We start from the raw sequence: 14,834 nt of genomic DNA, 5'->3' as shown, positions 1-14,834 counted from the left end.
GGGTCTTGTTAAATTTCAGAGGCTGGTCTAGAACTTGCAATCCTTCTGCTTCAGCCTCCCAAGTCACTGGGATGCTAAATGTGCACCACCATGCCCAGCATGACATCGACATCTTTGGGACCATTACTCTGCTTCCATAGCCTATTAGAAAAAAAAAAATCTCTTTCTCCCCCCACCCCCTCGGATTCACATTTGATTCAGTGGATTTTGACTTGTTGTGGTCCATTAGAAGCCCCTTTAAACTGGTTGTGTCATTTAATCTTGCTTCCATTGTTCTTTGAGGGTTTTCTTATATTCTTCCATAAGACATTCCAACTTATCCTGCACTTTTCCTGCCCCAGTCCTGGAATCAGTAATTTTTTAAAAAGAAATTCTGATTTCTTTTACTGGAGAATGATGTTTACAAACTACAAATGGGCACCTGCTGTGTTCACTGTTATTAGGGTGTTGCTGCTCCTAGAATCTTTCATATAATAGAGACAATGAATACACACACACACACACACACACACACACACACACACATATATATATATTCACACACATATGTACACATACATGCATCCATACATACATATACACATACACTCAAACACATACATGTAATATATATTACACATAATGTATTATATATGTTACATATGTAATCTAGATATATTTAATCCATATCTATTTAAAGCTAGTATTTTTAACTCTTATTTAACCAGTTAGTTTTTTGGTCTTTCATAGTTGCAGTTCTTTTCTAAAAGAGGCAATCTGACTCTCACCATTCTCAAGGTAATGAACTACTGTCAGGCACACACACCCTTCAGCCCAGTTGGCTTCCAATGGCCCGTGGGCTGCATGGACATCTTCCTCATTTTGGGTGGCCTCTGAAGCCCTACTCCAGGCCTCCTGCCATCCCTCCACGTGGATGCCCTCTTGCTCTGTAGGCTCTAACATCCAAGCTATGCCGTGTGGATGTCCTCCTTCTCTGCTAGGGGCTGATGCTCTATAGGGGTGGCTGCTACTGCTCCTCCCCCCTCTCCCCCATCTTCTTACTCAGCCTATTGGGCTCCAGCAACCCATGTTGGGCCCTCACTACTTCCACACCTGCTTGGATACTCACCCTGGCCTTCTTGTCTCTGATGTGAGGAGCTGGGTCACTGTTGTTGCTGTCCCTACACAGTCCCCTTCCTCACCTTGCTTGGTCATCAACACCCTACACTGCACAGCTACCCAGGGAGCACGGTGCTGGAGCTGGCCCACAATGGCTCTTTACTTTCCAACTCTGTATTCAGGTCACATTGGTAACTGGAAATTGGCCATTGTGGAAATATTTATACCACAGCGATTGATAAACATTTACAAATCGGACCCTCTCCAACCCCAGCTGGTTTTAAACAGTTACCCACACACCTCTAGCCTAACCCCATACAGATGTCTACCTTATCCAGCCTCTTCTAATGGCGTTTGGATTTATAAAGGGAAGAATGGAGGAAGGGAAGAAGGAAGGAAGGGAAGAGAGAAGGAGAGAAGGAGAAAGAGAGGGAAGGAATGAAGGAAGACTTCACTGTTAGATTTTTTAAAATTAATTTAATCAATTTCTTTATTTATTGCCATGTTGGGGCGGGAATCTGGGTACTTACACATGCTAGGCAAAAGTTTTCCGACTGAGCTACATCTTCAGCCCCTAGGTTTGTTTTTTGATTTTTTTTTTTAAACAAGGAACAACAGTTACTTTTATATTTAGAAAAAAACACAGTGACTGTTACCAAGTTGTATTTTTTCTTAAATAATACTACTTATTTAGAAGTTAGTGAAGAATAAAAACATTTAAATTTTCCATCATCCCAAATTAGATTAAGATAGTTAGCATTGAGCAGAAAAGAAATGATTAAGTATGGCTTAATTCTTTTATTTTCAAGTACCCAGAGACTGAGATTTTAATCTACACTGAATAGATAAAAGAATGTGTTTAGATGACAACAAAAGAAGGTCTGATTGGACTTCCAGACAAAATTACAGTCAATATATTTTGACATTAAAACAAGTGACCACATATAGTTAAGAAATTTCCTTGACTCAAGACTTTAAAAGATTAAACAAAAACAAGCTGAGCTGTTAAACATTTCTTACCCAAATCATTTTCTGCAAGATCCTTAGCTTCATAATATAGCTGTGTTAGAGTTCTACAAAGTAACAGAACCAATAGGAGATATATATTCATATATATATTTATGTGTATGTATATGTATGTGGGGTGTGTGTGTGTGTGTGTGTGGAGAGAGAGAGAGAGAGAGAGAGAGAGAGAGAGAGAGAGAGAGAGAGAGAGAGAGAGAGAGTTATTTTTTAAAATTGCTATTCGATTACACAGTCTGACAAGTCTGAAGTCTGTAGGCCTGTAAGTCTAGAAACTTGGGGAGGAATTGATGTTGCATTCTTGAGTCTTAAATTTGCAGGGCAGACCAGGCAGTCTAGACACTCTGGTTAGGGTAGAATTCTTTCTTTTTCAGGAAACCTCAGCCTTTGCTCTTCAGCCCTCCATTAACTGGAAGAGGTGCACCCACATTAAGGAGGGTAAATACGCTTTATGTAAAGTCAACTGATTGTAAAGGTTAACCACATCTACAAATGACCTTCACAGCAACATCCGGGTTCAAGTTGGCCAAATAACTGAGCATGATGGCCTAGCTGAGTTGACACATAAAATGAACCATCCCAATTATTATCTGCTTTTAAAGGAATATTGATTTTCTTTGGTAGTCAGTTCCAAAACTTTGACTTAATTTTTTTCTTAGCACTGGTTAAGTAACAACTAATTAACTGTTAGCTGATTGTAAAAACTTGCATACAAATCTTATTAGAAAATTGACTTGCATGTGTTAGAGAACATTTATTGTGTTACTTTGGATCAATTTTAATGTTTGCATTCTTTTCTCTGTGATCATATATTGGATTTTCACAGAAGATTTTCCTTGATGTCAACTTTTTGGGGGAAATTATTATTGAATGTGTGTTATTGGAAGGGCTTGGGCAAACAACAGCGGGTCTTATGATGTGGACTGGAGCACATGAGCAGGGGTGTGACAGATGCAGTGTCTATCTCAGCACTTTGTAGAGGAATCTGGGTCCAGCAAGTTGGACTCATGTGGATTAGACCTCCAAGAGAAGGATTTATGTCCCCCGCCCCCACTTGGTTGCTTTCCCTTTTTATAGAACAAGCATGAGGATAGTCTTGCCAGCTGGGACAAAGTGTCTGCTTGGGCATCCGGCAGGCTGAGGAGATGCGACAGCTGCTCAGGGAATGAGCTGTCCGGAGTGCCTGCTGCCAACACCTGTTGACCTTGCAGCCAGTCACACTTGGGCACAGTCCCTCCTGCTAAGAACAAGGAGGAGGCTCTGGCCTTTTTGAGATTTGTGCCAAGCAATGTTAAGTTTTCAGGGTCAGAGAATCCTGTTTATCTTTCCACAAAGTATATAGAGAATTCATAAATGAAACAAATCTTAAGTAAAATTTGGGTTGTTGAGGGAACAAAGTTTTGTTCTTTTTTTTTTCTTTTAGCCTCCCTCTTTCTCATCATTGCCGATAGATGTTACCAATTTGAAACAACTTTGAGATAATTTGCATGCACAGTCTCTGCAAGAAAAAACATAACGATCGCTATCATATAAACTGATACCGTGATGGTACTGCCACAAATGAGAAGTAACCTCGATGGAGCATTGGTGATTTTATAATCTACTGTTTAAATAATGCAATAAATACAAACTATATATGGGCTTTGAGTTTAACAATTTTAATTGTTCAAGTACCGAGGGCTACATTTTATTATTTCATCTCTGGTATATTTTAATCCATCCTCTGTCAGTTCCATAGAAAACCTTACTTGTAGATTCATTTGTTCAATTAGACAGCACTAGCCACATGTGGTTATATACATTTAAATTGCAATTAATTAACTTTAAATTAACAATTAAGCTTCTCAGTCACACTAGCCACATTTCAAGTGTTCAATACCCACATGTGGCTGGCGGCTACCTTATTGGATAACACAGCTATAGACTATTTGCACCATGACAAATAGTTATATTGGATAGTGCTTTGGCATGTAACAAAATCTTGGCTGGTCTTCTGTACAAGTCTCATCAAAAGAAGCAATATTTACAGAAGGTTGGTGGAAAGTGCCCATTCCTGTGATTTATTTGAGTTTTAACCTTAGTTAAGCAAGATTCCCCATCATCAGCATTTCTGGATTACAGTCTTGGCTTTAGAATTGCTTTCATTGAGTCACATTTTAGGATTTTGTCTAAGAATGTATTAAGGAATAACCTCATGAATATTGCTGTGCCTGCAAGTAAAGAATTACTCAGCTCTGAAGGGGACCTGCCAAGAAGATATTGAGGCCATTGTGATTGGGCATTCACTGGTCACTTCTGGGAGAAATTGGGCAGTCAAATAAATAATAAGTTATATGACTGGGTGAATCCAGGACAGAACTGAGTCCATACTGATACAAATAAATGTGTAGAGGAGAATGGAAAGTTCTTCCTAATCATCAAATGCCAACAAATGAAGGCAGAGGTTAATAGAATATCCCCATTTGGCTATCGCCATAATCATAACTGTTTCAAGCAAGAATCAGCAATAGAGACAGGGGAATAAAATTGGATAGAATAAGATCCTTACATGATATCGAAGTATTTTCTTATAAAATATTCTTAGTTATAAAGGTAGACAAATAGTAACTTTAAAGTGGAGAAACTTGGCAGATGCTATCTTAACCAAGGGTTAAGTTAACATCACTAGTAAATGGGGCTGGGGATGTGGTTCAGTGGTAGAGCACTTGCCTACCATGTGTGAGGCACTGGGTTCGATTCTCAGCACCACATAAAAATAAATAAATAAAGTAAAGGTATTGTGTTCATCTATAACTAATTTTTTAAAAAATCACTAGTAAAATCATGGCATTTGCAGGTAAATGGATGGAGTTGGAGAATATAATGCTAAGTGAAGTTAGCCAATCCTATAAAACCAAATGCCAAATGTTTTCTCTGATATAAGGAGGCTGATTCACTGTGGGGTTGGGAGGGGGAGCATGGGAAGATCAGACAAACTCTAGATAGGGCAAAGGGGAGGTAGGAGGAAGGAGGGGACAAGGGGGTAAATAAAAAAGACAGTGGAATGAGATGGACATCACTACCCTAATTACATGTATGAAGAAGACACGAATGGTGTGAATATACTTTATTTATAAGCAGAGATATGAAAAATTGCACTCTATATGTGTAATATGAATTGTAATGCATTCTGCTGTCATATATAAAAAATTAGAATAAAAAATTAAAATTAAAAAAATCACCAGTAAAGAGAAGAGACAAGGCCAGGTGCCTCCTGATGGAATACACTGAAGACAGAGTATCACTTCTAAGATATCCTGCCAAAAAGGTAGGGGATCATCTAATTGTAAGGAAACATTTGGACAAGGCAAAATCGAGGGACCTCCTACAAAATATCTGGCTTGTTCTGTTCTCAAATGTCAAGGTCTTGCCAGACAAAGAAACACTGAAGAAGTGTTCCAGATAAAAGATCAAAGAGACGCCATAATAAAGTACAAGTCTGATGCCAGGATAAGATACCAGAGCAGAATTTTTTTCATCTATCATAAAAGGCATTTGATAAAAATGGTAAAATCTGAAAAGGTTGATTTATTAGGAAATGGTACTTTATCAATGCTAATTTCCTGATTTTGATCATTGTACTATGGTTATGTAAGAGAATGCTCTTGCTTTTAGGAAATATACACTGAACTATTCAGGAATAAAGGAACATTGATGCCTCCAATTATGGTTCATAAATATGTATATATGCATGGAGAGAGAACAGAGATTGGGAGAGAGGGGCCAGAGACAAAGACAGAGGAGGATGATAAAGCAAATATATGGTAAAAACAGACAGAACAAACATAACATTTGGGGAATCTAAGTGAAGAGTATGGGGGACTTCTTTGTACCATTTTTTTTTGCAGTATTTCTATAGGTTTGAAATGATTTCCAAGTAAAGATTAATAACAGAAATAATCTTATGAAATTCATTCCTGTTGTGAGAGGTTTAAACTTCTTGTGTTACCATTATGAAATTTAATATGAGCAAATACTCTTAGAGTTAAAAACTATAAAAGCTTTGATTTTCCCCCTATAGACTGTACAGTTTCTCTTTTTGTCTATTAAGATATGTAACTATTTCCCTTTTTAATATGATCTCCAGGAAGCTCAGAGTTAACTTTTCAGCTCTTATAACTATATAGGACTCTATAGAAAATTCTCTGTTTTCTATGTACCCATTGGTTCTCTGAGTCCTATATTTCCCTAATCCAGGTACTTCTGTTGTTTATCTTCATCTGCCACAAATCTTCAGTGGGCACAGGTAGCAGCATCTTTATATTCAGCATCTCTGTAGCCTAGGCCCTGTTCTCTGTACCTTTCACCTTCTAACTTGTTTGATGGCAGAAAACCCCACCAGGGGGATAGCCAGGCTACTACCTGCATTTTACAGTTGGGGAAACTGGAGCACAGAGATGTTCAGAACACATACATTTGCCAGTTTACAAAGTGGCAGAATGAAGAGTGGAATCTAGACAGTGTCTCTATAGCCAGAGCTGTCCACAGGAGCCCCTTGAAAGGGGAAAATCAGAAAGGGGAGGAGCTCATTTCAGTTCTGCACAGAGATCTCCTTGTAAAGAATTAACAACTCTCAAGGTGAGAGTTACACAGTCTTGAAAAGAAATGCGAGTCCACATTACATTGTCATAATTTTTAATTGTCTTGTGGAAATATATGATAAAAAGGAAGGTTTTTAACCAAAAATATTTTTCTTGAAATTATTATTTTTTTGAACTCTTTACATTTGTTGATAAGTTCGCATGTATGATATCAGAGAAGAATCAGGTCTTCTAGCCTAGGAAAAAAAATTATTAGGAAGTCACATGGCAACAGATGTTAAAGTGGTAGGACAATTGTTGCTTAGAGAAAAAAAATCTAGCCAGCTATCTATCAATCAATATATATGTGTGTATCTATTGTAAAAAATTGTGAAAGTTATTAAAATAAAAATGGAGTTGCTTGTGTCAACCCTAACCTAAGGAAGTAAATAAGGCTGGAAGTTATGAAGGAGGGGTTCTTATGCATGATTGCCTAGTAGTAACCACAACAAAAGACAGTCAGAACTATAAGCTTGCATGGAGGCTTCTGCAACCTTATACAAAAAATACTTCAATGTGGTCATCTGTCCAGCAACTGTCTGGTACCAATCTGGTTATTAATCATTGTGGCCAAAGATTATTGTTTCAAAATATGTGATATAATCATTTCCATTTTTTGCCTTTAAAAATGTCCCTTGCCTCAACCTCTTTGAATATGCCCATAGTTTAGAATGTATTCCCATTGCAATATGCTGCTATTCTAAAATAAGTATAATTATTTTTTGAAGACTCTCTTTATGATTATTTTTTTAGATTGAATACACAGAACACACACATATACACATAGACGCTTGCAGGGCAAATCTGAAACTATTTGTAAGGCAAGAGACTCAAGTAGATAAGGTGGTCTTGGGCCAATCACTAGTATCTACTCATGATAATCAAGACAGTTGGTGTATTTACCAGCTCTGGGTATCTCCCCTCACCCCTATATGGCACAGGGACCTACAAAGGGGACTTCCTGAAGCAGCGTGTGGCTAAGGGCCACAAAGTTGCCTCTTCTTGGATTGTTCCCTTTGCTGGCTACTGCCAAACAAGAGTGGGTTCCTCCTGTCAATCTATCTCATCAAACCCTGTGTATTCATTCATAAATTTTCCTGTAAGTTGTAACTATAAGCCAAAGTACTTTTACTTGGTTTTCAACCATAAAAGCTTGTATAGATACAAAGCTATGCTCAGAACCAAAGAAATTAATATCATGTTCACATTTAGGATGACCTTTACTATCACAGGCTTTGTCTTTTCTGCAGGTAAGTCGCTGGTACATATGGGCATCTTTGTGCCAATTATAAAAAGGGGACTCATCCTTTTGGCAGACCAAATTGGAAAAAGTTTTCCTTCTTCTTCCAGTCTCAGGCCTGGGCACACAACTTGGACACTCATTGTGCCATGCATTTTAGTCCCGCCTCCCCCTGCCCCTGTGCAAGATACAACCACACACTTGCTTTGCTGGTTCATGGTGTGCCACAAACTCATGAATCTAGCCCATGGCCATATTTTATTTGACCTATTTAAAAAATAAGTGTCAATGTGTAAAATTTAGGTCAGTCTACATAAAAACACAGACTTCTGACTTCTCTTCAAAAGATCCAGTAATCATGCTCTTTACTTCTTCCATGGCAACCACAGAGTGGAGTCAAATAGCAGCTGCTGACTTTGAACTGTGCAGTTCTCCGTGCTTCACATCATTCCCATCCTCTCTGACTGGGAGGCCCAGTAGGAGGTAGTCCTTGCTCTTAGCTTTTGCTAGCTCCACTCTATTTCCTTTACTTTTGTGACTGCCCGGGCACCTATGGGGCTTCTAGGCATTCAGTGCCTGCTATAATCTGGTCCTCCCTCTATCACAAGGTGACAGTAACAAATTCAGACTTTACAGCCTCTAGGCTTTAAGCTAAAAAGTCAGAGTATCTGTTTCAGAGTCCTGTCAAATTGCATTGCATACTATTGGCTCTCAGGAGAGCTGCCCAAACCATACAGCAGCATATGATGCTGCACTGCTGCATTTCCATTTACTGGCAAACTCACATTTTTATGTCTTTAGAGTTAGAGTGGCTTGGTGGAATAGGATGACATATTTATCATGTTTTTGTTTGATTTGAGGGTAAATGAGGCTTCTAGGAGGATATTGCTCTTGAGCCATTTTGGTGGGGGGACAGATGCTAGGGATTGAACCCTTGCGCAAGAGAGGCAAGTGCACTACTGCTGAACCACATCCCCAATCCTTGAGCCTTATTTTGAGGAAGATGAAGAAACACAGGAACTGGATAAATATTTCCAGTTGAGAGTGGGACAAAGAAGGATAGACTGTGCTCAGGATTAGGAAGCAGAATGATCTGCTCTGGTATTCCTTAGGACTTCTCTGGCTATGTTTCTCTCCCAATTTCTATGTTGCCCATGCTATCTGTGATGCTCACCGTTTGTAAACTGTCAGCCAGAAAGCTTTACTGAAATAAAGGCCACCTGTTCTGACTGCTGATGCAAAGTTGGACTAGGAAACTCACTTCTACCCCTGGTGGTTTTACTTGGGTATTCTATGAGAGTGTTCCATATTTCAGGTTAATGACTGTTCACCAGAATATTGACTTAAGTGCCCACAGATTTCCTATTCCTGATCTAAATAGTAAATTCTTGAAGAAACCAAATTCTGTTGAGTCAATCAATGAAGATCTGAACATTATAGTTCCCCGCAGGGAGAGGAGCTAAGAAAATTGCTAGGGAAATTGCCTTGGTCCAGTGGCCTGAGGAGGAGGGAAAGGAGTCTGGAGCCAGGCGTGGGTACAACTTCAAGTATTTATTTCAGTCAGATCTGGCTTGCTAAGTGGAGACACCTGACAGGTCTTTCCTATTGACTGTCACTTTCCTATTGACTGTCCTGTTGACTGACACTCTTTCAAGAAAACGCCACTGAATGTGGAAAAAGGAAATGAGTTGAGGGTACAATTTAGAAAGATGAGAAAAATTTTAACTGATTATCAACTGTTTCTGAATGATGTTTCTCCTTTTGCTTAAAGAATCACAACGTGGATGCAGAAATTGAGGATATTTTTGTTTTTAATCAGTGACTCAACACAGTAGTAAAGTAGGTTTCCTGCCATGAAGCATGACGTGGTTAGAATGACTCAGAGGCACAACTCGAGTGGGAAACAGGGTACAATAAGTTCTGCACTTATGAAAGAAATGGAAGCCTTCAACAAAAATGCATTTTACTTCATATTAAAAAATAAAATTTGGAAGAATCCATTTGTTGCCAATGAAAATTTTTTGTTTGTTTGTTTCTTTGAATCTCAGACTGAATTCTCCAGAACTCCAACACTGATAGATGGATTAGTCCATGGATAAAGCTCTCTGGAGACACTCTGCCTGGCTGATTTGTAAAGATTCACTCTTACTGACTTTCTGCCACCTTTGGTCCAATTTAAGTACTGTTCTGGTTAAAGGCAAGATCATCTGATTTGATTCCTTTGAAATCCTCACACACATTCAAGTCAAGCAGCAACTTCGGATGTAGAAAAGTGGTTTTCAATTTGCTTTTAATAGAACCCACAGTAGATTCTATATCACAACCAAGTACTTCAAACAAACACACACTCACTCTAAAACAAGTTGAAAACATTTCACTAACAGTAGCTACTCTTAGAACGTGTATTGCAATCTGATCTATTGTATTGTATTCTTTTGTAAAAAGATGCAGCTGAAAACCTATGAAATTGAATTTATACCCACTAATGGCTGTGAACCAGTTAAAAAAAAACACAGGTTTAGAAAATGTATTTTTCTCTATTTTAGATATCTATGTTGTGAAATGATAGCCAAGAATTTATAAACTGGGAAACAACTGAGAGTGATATTCAAGAACATCTGAGTTAAAGAACAAAGGTGACAAAGACATATATTTTAAAAATAGTAACTACTTGTGCCTACTCTGTAATCATTACAGTGTTAGCTTCTTTACAGTTTCTCTAATCTTCATAATGACCCGAAACTTAGGGTACTATTATTCCTGTCACAGGAAGAATCCAGCCTCACAGAGGATAGCAAGAAATCACAAGACTCCAATGGAGATGACAGGGCACACAAGCAAATTGACCTGCCACAATGCCATAGCTGCTCACAGGAATGAGACTAAGTGGACAGAGTAAGACAGTCTATTACTCTCAGCACAGCAAACGACAGCAGCCTAGTATGATAGAGCCAGTCCCCGGAGCCCCATGGGATGGTGCAGATATATACAGGAACCCAGGGTAAAGGACTCAACACTTTTTTTTTTTTTAAGTACTGGGGATTGAACCCAGAGAAACTCCACCACTGAGCTACATCCCCAGTCCTTTCTATTTTTTATTTTGTGACAGAATCTTGCTAAATTGCTCAGGCTGGCCTTGAATTTATGATCCTCCTGCTTCAGTTTACTACATTGCTGGGATTACAGGCCTGTGTCAGCATGCCTGGCGAGACTCAGCACCTTTTATAGCAAGCAGTAACAGGCCAGTCTCTCTCCTTTTGGGTGAGCAAAGGCTGAGTGATATTGTTTTCTTAAATTCACACAAGTAAATGTGGCAGGGCATACCTTGTAATATGTTCTGGCTTACTCTGCTGCAGATGTTCTTTAAACTCCACCACATAGCCTTGCTTTGATCCTGGAGCTAATCTGGGCCCTTTCACCTGAAATATACCTAAAACTACTGATAATTATGGCCAAGTTGGGAAACAAGACACTAACTCTGTACATGGATCATTTTACACACAGACAACCATAGAAGTGGGAACAATTCATAGAGATGGGATTTCTAAACCAAAAGCCTTTATGATTTTGGCATATATTGCTAAATTTGCCTTCATAAAGGTTGCATCAATTTACACTATGAGAAGCTCTGTAAGGGAGAACCTGTTTGCCATCTTCAAAAATGATGCCACCAAACTATTCAGTCTTGGCCATTCTCATGCGAACAAAGTGGAATTTTGATGCAATTTTAATTTCTCATATGATGTGATGCCTTTCTTTTCATTTAAGTCATTTGTATGCAACTGACACTTTGCTTAGTTTTCTTAATATCTATGGGCTTTTTACATATGTGTACATTGAAAGTACTTTTTCCTAGTTTGCTGTTTATGCACACTTTTCCATGTACAATTTTTGTTTTTACTTTTTTGTTTTAAATGTCATCAAATCTAGTTGGTATTTAAGGCTTCCCCGTTTTGTGTCACTATTAAACCATACATTTAAGAAATCTCCAACATGTTCTATTCAGTTTTTTTCATCCCTCTGGAAATTACTGACATCAAGTGTGAGACAGGAGTATCTTTCATTCTTTCTTTTTCACCTTGGTGGCTATCCAGTAAGCCTACAGCACTTCTTTAATAAGTATTTCCTACAGAGATATCTATTAAATTCCCATACATATTTAGGTCTATTTCTGAGTTCTATTCTATTTCATTGATCTGAGCAGGCACCAGCACCATATCACTTTAATTCTCGCTGCTAGAAATATGCTTTATAAAAAGGAAGAGATACCTCATAACCCTTCTTTTTCAGTACTTTTCCTGGCTATTGTGGTATACTTCATTTTGCTTAAGAACTCTGGAATCAGGTCTTCCTTCTCTTAAAAATCCAGTTGCAATTTTACTGAGGTTACCTTAAACTTATGGGATAATTTAAGGAGAATTAATGTCTTTATCAGTTGTTTTTTTCAGTTGCTTTGGCTAAAAACACTGGAGTCATCCTTGAGGCCTTCAGTCTGATCCATAAGCAAATCCTGTGGCCTTTTCTTCAGTTTATGTCCAGAAAATGACCACTTCTCTCCCACTCCACCTCTCACTCTTGTCAAGCTAACATCATCTTTCACCCACTTCCTTCATAACTGACCTCCCTGCCTTTCCTCTTGCTTCAGTCTATTCCCAACATGGAAGGCAGAATAAACCATGTAGACGTAAGTCAGATGGCCTCACTGCTCTGCTCAAAACTCTGCAAGATTTTCTACCTTGTAGTGAAAAACAAAGACCAAGATCTGGAGGTGTTAACCACATGGTTATCAGGAGCAATATTTCATAAATAGAAAACAGCCAGAACAAAGGCTACCAGACAGGAACACTGGCAGATGAGGTCACACCCAGCAGTAGGTGACCTTCCAGGGTCTGATGGATAAGTCTAAGCAAAAATCAGCTGAAAGTAGTTACTTACCTGGGTGCAAATTGGGATAAGAGGGGTGTGGCAGGGAAGAGAATATTTTTACACTAAAAACCCTTGTGGAACTACTTGACCTCTAAAACTATGACTATGACTTTAATAAAAACTTAAGGAATTTTTAAAACTTATGAGACTGACATAGAAACTCACAGACAAATTGAACAGATGGCACTTGTCAGCATGTTGTGGGAATAAGGCATTTTCTTTTTAGCAGATAGACATGCTTTTTTTTTTTTTTAAAGAGAGAGAGAGAGAGAGAGAGAGAGAGAGAGAGAGAGAGAGAGAGAGAGAATTTTTTAATATTTATTTTTTTTTTAGTTTTCGGCGGACACAACATCTTTGTATGTGGTGCTGAGGATCGAACCCAGGCGAGCGCGCTACCACTTGAGCCTCATCCCCAGCCCCCAGATGGACATTCTTATAACCCCCAAACTCCATGGTGTCTCAGTTTCATGGGGATTTTAAACAAAAGAACTAACATCTATCAATTCAAAATTCAACTTTTGAGCTGCCCCTGGAAGGTAAGGAGTATTTGGCTTTTGAGTGAATGGCAACTGAAAAATTTCAGATTTAGTAATCTTCAAAAAACAGAAACTGTGTGTGCAGGGTTGTTCAAGTTTTTAATTTCACTTTAATGTTAAAAAAAATCATACTACTGGGTAGACATTTGGAAAAACATCATTTTTAAGAATACAAAATAGTGAAAAGAATGCAGTATTTAAAGTGTGTGCTTTCACTGAAGGAGCTTCAGAGAGATGAAAATCTCCGCAGGCTACAGGGGTCCAAGTTTAATTGTCTTCCTTCACAAGAGAGACTGATCACAAGGGACTCAGAATGCCTATTGTCCTCTGTAAAAACAAATACGTGGGACTGGGGTTGTGGCTCAGTGGTAAAACACTCACCTAGCAGGTCCAAGGCCCTGGGTTCGATCCTTAGCACCACATATAAATAAATAAAATAAAGGTATTATGTCCATCTACAACTAAAAAATAAATATTTAAAAAACAAAACAAAACAAAAAAACCCCACAAACACATGCCATTCAGTTTCACCATACAGGAGCAGAATTAAGTACTAGAGTACCTAAAATCTTCAATCTAGGTACAGTTAAGGCTCACCAACCTCCTTCTCCTTGTCTCCTGTACTCTACAAACTCATATTACAACTTTCAAGGTTAATTTTTTCCTTCTGAATTTTTGTTTTTGGGTGCAGGGATTGAACCTGGGACTTCACTGAGTTACATCATCAGCCCCAAGGTAAATTTCTCATCACCTAATATGAAGCAAAATGTTGTTTATTTGCATCTCCCCTGCCCCGTGGACAGTGTCCTCCTTTTCTAAGTTGCAATCCCTTTTATTAATGAAAGGAGAAAGAAAAGAGTTTAGCTATAATTTGTTGCTTAAAATATCAGTAGTTTCCTAGTAGGCCCAACCTTCGAGAAAGGTATTGAAAAGGACATATAGCCCAAGAAGGCTGCAGAAAAACACGTAAGATAACTTTCTACCTCCCAGAGGCCAGCAGTAACAAAAGGAAAGTGGGCAGGGGTGGAAAGGTTTCCTGTCTATTTTATCACCATCATCAGCCTATTAAACAATTTATTTTAGAAGTTAGATTTACACAGAAAACTCAGCAAGGAAATGATTCCTCTAGAAATGGTGGGAACATGAAATCAATTTCATTTTTGGTTCTTATCAGTAAGAAATTAAAACTATTATTTATTTATTCTGGCATTGCCTCTTAGGTTGGTCTCTTCAGCTCTTCATATATGCAAAATTCATGTAAGCAGTACTTGTCTTCACCTGTAACTTAAATTTCAATTATCCTATTTTTCATTTTGCTAAGTCCTGTTCTTTTTCTAATATGCTTAGTGACTTTTAATAGTTTCTTGTTCCTTACTTAAAATGTTTAAGGAT

Source organism: Urocitellus parryii, chromosome 14 (assembly GCF_045843805.1).
Source record: "Urocitellus parryii isolate mUroPar1 chromosome 14, mUroPar1.hap1, whole genome shotgun sequence".
NCBI classification, from domain to species: Eukaryota; Metazoa; Chordata; class Mammalia; order Rodentia; family Sciuridae; genus Urocitellus; species Urocitellus parryii.
Note: the sequence above shows the minus strand (reverse complement) of the source record.